Source organism: Temnothorax longispinosus, chromosome 5 (assembly GCF_030848805.1).
Source record: "Temnothorax longispinosus isolate EJ_2023e chromosome 5, Tlon_JGU_v1, whole genome shotgun sequence".
NCBI lineage: Eukaryota > Metazoa > Arthropoda > Insecta > Hymenoptera > Formicidae > Temnothorax > Temnothorax longispinosus.
In genome coordinates, this window is record NC_092362.1 from 12,158,403 (window position 1) to 12,165,707 (window position 7,305).

General features: G+C 34.8%; 1 long non-coding RNA gene across 1 annotated transcript; it reads right to left on the bottom strand.

The window, feature by feature from the left end:
* Positions 1-4,750: 4,750 nt before the first annotated feature.
* LOC139813150 (uncharacterized) lies at positions 4,751-6,855 on the bottom strand. The gene is made up of 4 exons (XR_011732051.1): positions 6,727-6,855; positions 6,547-6,644; positions 6,070-6,330; positions 4,751-5,458 (listed from the first exon to the last, which is right to left on the bottom strand). It is a non-coding gene; the product is annotated as an uncharacterized lncRNA (long non-coding RNA).
* Between the last annotated feature and the right edge of the window lie 450 nt (positions 6,856-7,305).

Genomic DNA, 7,305 nt, shown 5'->3' on the forward strand with positions numbered 1-7,305 from the left:
AATCAACTCTTTACATATAGGCTATTAAAAATATGACAGGAGTTTGATATATTATGAATAATTTCTTTATTCCAATTGATGGGGATTTCGAAGGTCTTTCGGTTAGATTTCCGTCTCGTATGGTATAATCAAAAAGCTAGAGTATATTATAGGTAGATTAAAGGTAGACTTTCTTAATCATAAATCAATCACAATCGGACAGATTTCAATATACAACCACAGTTTATTGCCAGACACAAGTATAAAAAAATATCGCGACGCATACAGTACTCACAACAGTATAGCAATAATAAGTTTATCAAGCAAGTGTAGTCAAGCAAGTGGACTCCCTCAGTTCCGCCTCCCGCGGACCAAGCTACTCGATCCACCCAGCCGCGAGATACGGGTGTTGAGGAGAGACCGCTCCTATGGATCGCTCTTTAATATTTCTGCGACCAGGGTAAACATGAAAATCATGATTCAACATTCGCAAGGCTAATCTTCGGCGTTAATCGGCTTCAAAATGGGCGATAGATTTGTTGAACAGTTGCTCATTAAATTGTCCGTTGTGTGTCTCTTAAAAAGCTGAGTCTTCCCTGAAGCAAGATCGGATTGAGTTTCTAATCCAACAAGGCTAGTTTCATCCGCGCCTCTGCTAACATGCTATCATCGCCACCTGAAAACAAAGTATTCAAGATTATATGTTCAAATAATTTGCTAGAACCAAATATAGATGTATTATAATATTATAATACATCTATATTTTTTGTGTCTAAAAAGTTCTATTGTTATGTCCTGTAATACCGGTTATCTTCATTATAATATAATCTACAGTTTTAAAACAACGTTACAATATTTCTGTTATATTAATAATTAGTTATATTGGTTATTAAATATAGGAAAGGAGGAAATTTTTAGGAAGGAAAGAGAAAGAGAGAGAGTATACTTATCTGAAACAGCATTAAAACTAGTAGTTTGGTAATCTTTCTATAGGGGTGGAAGACATCCTGCAAATGTATTTGGCAGGTATGTCCAGCATACAGCATTCAAAAAAATATTTGATTTCTTTAGTTTAATATATGAAATTAAAATGTTGTTTGTAAGGCATTGTAGAATATTATTTGTTGTCAATGTTCTTTTTGTTACATATTTTATACATTTTTCTGTTCCTTTTCTTTGTTAAATTATTTTCCACGATGTCTTTATTTATTTTCCGTAATCTTATATATGTTCTAGTACGAACTAGACACGCAATTACTGTTTTTGGAAAACTATCATGTATTTTTTCGCAAACAATATCTGTCAATTTATCAAAAATTTTTGATTCTTTATTAAAAAAATTTCCATGAAACTTTTCGAATTCCTCATTCATTATTTCTGCTGTTTTCTGGAAGTTTGAGCAAGGATAGATGCAGTTGCCTCTGGAAAGGAAGGAAACCCAATCGTCAGATAAATTGGGAAGGCTCTTGGTTGGAACACCCAAGTGGCTGTATTTATCTCGAAATCTATGTGCTACGTAACCGGCTATGTATAACAGCGCATTCTTTTCTATGATTTCGCTAGCTGAAACTCGCTCGAAATCCTCCAGCAACTGTATTTCGTCTGGAGTAGGGTTGTAACTTCTTAAATCTAGCTCTGGAAAGATAATTAGCAACAAAACTAAGTCGACAAGTTCGTAATTTTATCCAATTTTCATGAATTTCCATTATTCATAAATACGCAGATTTAGTAAATAATGAAAATAGTTTCCACTATTAAAAAAAATATATATTATGCAGAATATATTGAATATCAACTACAAATTAAATAAAAAAATTTAAAAATTTTTTCAGTACCTTTTTCTTCTTCTTCTTCATTATTATCGTCTTTTTCTTCTTCTTCCTTTGCATTGTCAGAAGAAATTTCGTCTGGTTCTGTTATGTACATAAATAATTCTTCTTCGGCCGTAATTTGTTCTTCGTCAGATAGGAATTGCGAGCATGTTGCATTGATGAAATCAACACGTGAATCTTCAATGTCGATTAATGGTGTAGAGCTACTGTCTCCTTCCGTATTTTCTCCCGGCGAAATTACGTGTCCTGAATGCTTTCCTAAGATATACCATTTTAGGCGATTTCGTAGTTCCACAGGCGTCGGATGATCGTGTCCTGCACCCATTGATCTCAAATACGAGAAAAAATTTTCAAGTATATCTTGGTTTAATCTGCGTGTTAACAGATATTCGATTTGGAATGTCTCGAATGTATACTTATCTTGAATGTATGGCAACATTTCTTTTAAGGACTTGTTACATATTAAAATTCCCTTTTGGAATTGCAGTAAAGCTGACCTCTGTCCAACTCGCATTTCTTGTATAAATTGGTTCATATCATTGATAATTTTATTTTGCTCTTCTAAATTTATACCATAAGCAGCCACTATGATATCCAAATTTCATTTGACTATTAAAAACATCAAACCAATTGTTAAATAATTTGAGTATAACAGACATTTGCTTCCATTGTTTGCAGGCTAATAGTCCTTTTTCTCCGCACCACTGAATAGCCGATGCATTTTGGTTTAAAAAAACCTGTGCTGCCATTTTCACATTTTGACGTTGTGATCCTTTTACATCCAAATGTGCTCGACTTAGTTTGTGTGCTATTTTTAAGTCTCCTGTATTAAGTGCTAATAGTTCTTCTAAGCAACTGTTATCGACAAACTCTCCATTAATTCTAAAACCAGAATCAAATAAATTATTTCTGGCCAATTTTAATAAATGCGGAACATCGGCATAGAAAAAAATTTTGAGGGAGTTGTCTACAGGATGGACAATAAAGCATTGCTTTCCGGCGCTCTGTTTAATTTTTGCATTTTCGGAATGACTGGAAATGTCGATTCCAATATTCAGTTCATTCCATAATTTCATATTAGTTGGACCCATGTCACATGTTATTGCTACAACAATATATCCAGCTTCATATAGGTCACGTATCACGCTAAACATTATATTCTGGGTCATTGACGTATCAAAATCGTAAAAAACGGGCTGTTTCCATTTTTTAAACAGTCCTCGTGCCATAATAAATTGGCATGTTTTATGAGGTCCGTAAACTTTCTGTTCCTTTCGTTCGAGGTCCAATTTATTTGAAATATATATTTCGTCAAACGTTAGCACAGTTAACTTATCCGTTATGGTAAGATCACGTCCTTTATCTTTCATAATTTTCAAGACATCTTTTAGAATGCCGGGTGGAACATTAAAGGCTGCACACCAATTTTGTAAAGTTGCCACGCATGGCAGTGGTATTTTCTTCACGTCTCTCAAATACCGATAAGTCTTTGCGCTTAATGACCGCAGAGCGATTGCGGACGTTATATCTTCGGATGACCATTTTATTCGAATGTCGTTAGGTGACATCAATTTTTTTATTTGTCCAGGCGTGAACACTTTGCTCAAGACATTGACCGCTATTTTTTCGGCTTCCTTCTGCTTATGTAGTGTCATTTGTGCAATGGTACAGGATTTTTGCTCTACACTTAATTGCAACTGTTCGATTTCTGTTGTTAGTTTCTCATTTTTCTTTCTTATCTGTTGATTCTCTTGTTCAAGTTTATTCTTATCTGCTAATAAATTCTTCTTTTCTTCTTCTGTTTTCTTCAAAAGATCCAATAACGATTCCATAGAAATACTTTGGTGGTCATCAACTTCTTCATTTCTGCAAAAAATATAATTGCATTTTTACACTACTATACAATGTAAATAAAGAGGTAGATATATTGTCTAAAAATTAGTTTAGAAATAGACAAAAACTAATTGTAATGTCAATGTAATGCGCATAGTAAAAAAAGATGATGGAGGGCTTATAAATAGTAATTTAGATTAAATTAAGATACATACATTTGTTCCTCATGCACACATGGCTCAAGTTCAGCATTTATAAATATGTCTGTCTTTACTCTGAAAAATATAAAGAAGTAGTTTCTTATTTATTTACATATTTACATTACACAGTATAATAATAATGTATTTTTGCAAGTAAAATGTATTATAAATTTTTTTTGTTTCTCTAATGGCACATATACATTTTTGTGTACACTAGTACAAGTCTTTTTGTTAAATAAATTAAGACAACTATCCATTTAAAAATAAAGAAAATACTTACGGCACTTTTACTTTTTTCTTTTCATTTGTAACACGCTAACTGTAGAAACAGTTCCATCTTCAGACGTTATTTCTTTCCGTTTTTTTTGCAATAACAGTAATTTTGTAGGAATAGAACCCTTTTTCAGTCTTTGCATTAGTTTGGCAGGCACATTGTTTGATCGTGGCTTTGTCCATTCCATTTGAAAGCAATCTTCTTCGAAATGGAGATTGCATACGTGTGCTACAAATTATATTTTGACATATTTATTAATCTCGTCAAATAATATTATACATAATAATATTGTATTATAAATACTAATATAAATTATTACATTACATCAACTTACCAGTGTCAATTTTTATGTTTGTTTCATTTCTTTGACAAGTATCAAGCCATTGCTGACGAATGTCAGTCTCCTTGGGGAATCTAAAGAATTTCAAACCCCTTGTGCTCGTATGGTCTGTGCGGCTTGCACAATTTTTTATGCAGCACGTTGGCATGATTTCTGTAAGCAGAAGAAAATATATAATATGTAAATGAAAAGATTTGTGGAGAAAATTATTGTTATATTAAGTTCTTTTCATGCAAGATACTTACAATGTCTTTTTGTTGTCTTTTTACAATGTCTTTTCTTCTACGATGTCCTTTTTTACTGTCCTTTTAGAATATCGTTTTACTATCGTTTTACTATCTTTTTAATGTCTTTTTACTGTTCTATCGGTCCCTGTTTCACCCACTTTACACAACACAACACAACACAGCACAACACAACACAACACTACACAACACTATATTACACAACACTACATTAACTAACACTACACGACACTACACACAACACTGCACACAATACTACACAATAGAACCCCAGCAAATACTACACAATAGAACAGCAAATCACAATAAAGTCAAAATGATATCAAAATGACGATTTTTGGTCATTTTATCATTTTGATGTCATTTTGACTTCATTGTGACTTTCTGTTCTACCTGGGACACTACATTACACTTCACAATACTTCACTTCACTTCACTTCACTTCACTTCACTTCTCTTCACTTTACTATTTTAATAACTGTTTAGTGTTTATAACTTTTCCCGCTTTATTGCCCGAGAATGACAGCTAACAACAACAGCTGTTAGCAGCCATATTGCTTTTTAGCATTTGCGACCAACTCCTGATTGGTCCATAACTTTGGACGAGTGCGCATCCACGGGAATGTTACACCTATCTTATTACATCATGGTTTGGATACTGACTGAGGACGTGCTGGTACTCGGTAGACTGCTGGTCGACTCGGTAGACGACGGCGTCGAAGATGAAGAAGGTCTCGAACTTTGTGTAGAAAACACTACAGAATATAATAATAAAGACAAAGATAAAGACAAACTAACGGAAATAAACGATTATATTTAACTATACATCTATATATATAAAACAAAGTCGGGTTAGTTACACCACTTATAACTCAAGAACGGCTGGGCCGAATTTTTACCACAAGTATATGAAATAGGGGTAGAATTTTCCGGAATAGCAGAATAACTAATAAAATATCGGAAAAATTCACGTAAAAAAAAAATTAATTTAGAAAGATATCCAAATACATAGAAAAAATACATAGAGGAAGGGAGAGAGGGAGGGGGAGAGAGAGAAAAAAAGGGAGAGAGAGAGAGAGGGAGAGAAAGAGAGAAAGAGAGAGGGAGAGAGAGAGAGGGGGGGAGAGGGAGAGAGGAAGGAGGAGAGAGAGAGAGAAAGAGAGGGGGAGAGAGAGAGAGAGGGAGAGAGGGAAAGAGGGGGGAGAGGGAGAGAGGGGGAGAGAAGGAAGAGGGAGAGAGGGGGGAGAAAGAAAGAGAGAGAAAGAAAGGGGGAGAGAGAGGGACTATTTGCGTGTCTTATCACTACATTCATTACTGTTAGGCGGTACGAAGTTCGCCGGGGCAGCTAGTTTATAATACAAATTACCGTCTTCCGATATACGTGAGGGCCCCGCTTCGATTCGAAAACGCTCAGTCTATGCGAGTGCGGTCAATTTTTTTACGGCCTTGGTACGGACTCTCGATTTCTTCTTTATATTTGATAAGCGATCTGATGATGGTGTATCCATTACGGACGATTTTTTAGGGATCGGAACGTCAATTAGAGTTTGCGACTGCTGCGGTGAACCAACTAAAATTTCAAACTCAAAAGTTTGATTTTGTGTGTTTGGGGTAGTAGGATCAGCTTCTGTAATATACATAATATTATTAATACATTCTCTTAAGGCCGAAACAGACTTTTACATAACGCATAATTCATAAACACAACAAAATGGATTGGCCTATTTTCTTATGCACATGTATATGGACCAATCAATTTTCTTATGCTTATGCATTACGCGTTATGCAAAAGTCTGTACTTCGACATTTAGTAATTTTTTATATAAATCTTGAGAATACAAACCATTGATATCCAGAAGAGCCTCAAGCTCCTCTAGAAGTACCATGCCCTCAAATAGCTGGTTTTTCTCGAAATCCAGTAATGCTAAGTCGATAGACTCACTGGAAGAGAAATATGAGTAAATATTACGTCGTGCAGAAAATATTATGATTCTCAGAAAATCAACATTAACATTGCGCTTACGAAATCACGTCGTCCTTTGACCGTGAAATGACATTGATGTCTTCATCCGCATTATATATCGCGCCCGATGTGATCAGGCCTCGAATATAATTCAATGTGTGCTGATCGTCATCTGTAAAATTATATCCGTATATATATCATCTAAAAGTACTATTCAACACATCAATCAACTGTATAATAGTAGATTACTTACTTATTAACCATAAATAAATCGGATAAGGAGAGATTGCGAACGCAAAACGAATCTTGGTCGTTTATTCGAAAATAAACGACATATGGACAATTAAATTTCACTTTTTTCTCTAATGAAGGATCCATTCCTTCGTTTTTAAGAGACGTAATGAGAAACAGTTTAATCGGAGACGGTGATCGGAATCGGCCCTTTGAACACTGGCAAAGAACTGAAGACTCGAAGAGCACTAATCACAATCACAGTAGTCACTTATACTCACTACCCGGCGCAGTCCCGGCACCCGATAATGCGGTAATATGGAAAAAAAAAGCAGAAGACTTTTTTCGCGGGACTGGCGTGGAAAGTTTCAATATCCGTTATTACGTCGTCTCAGCCAATGAGCGGTT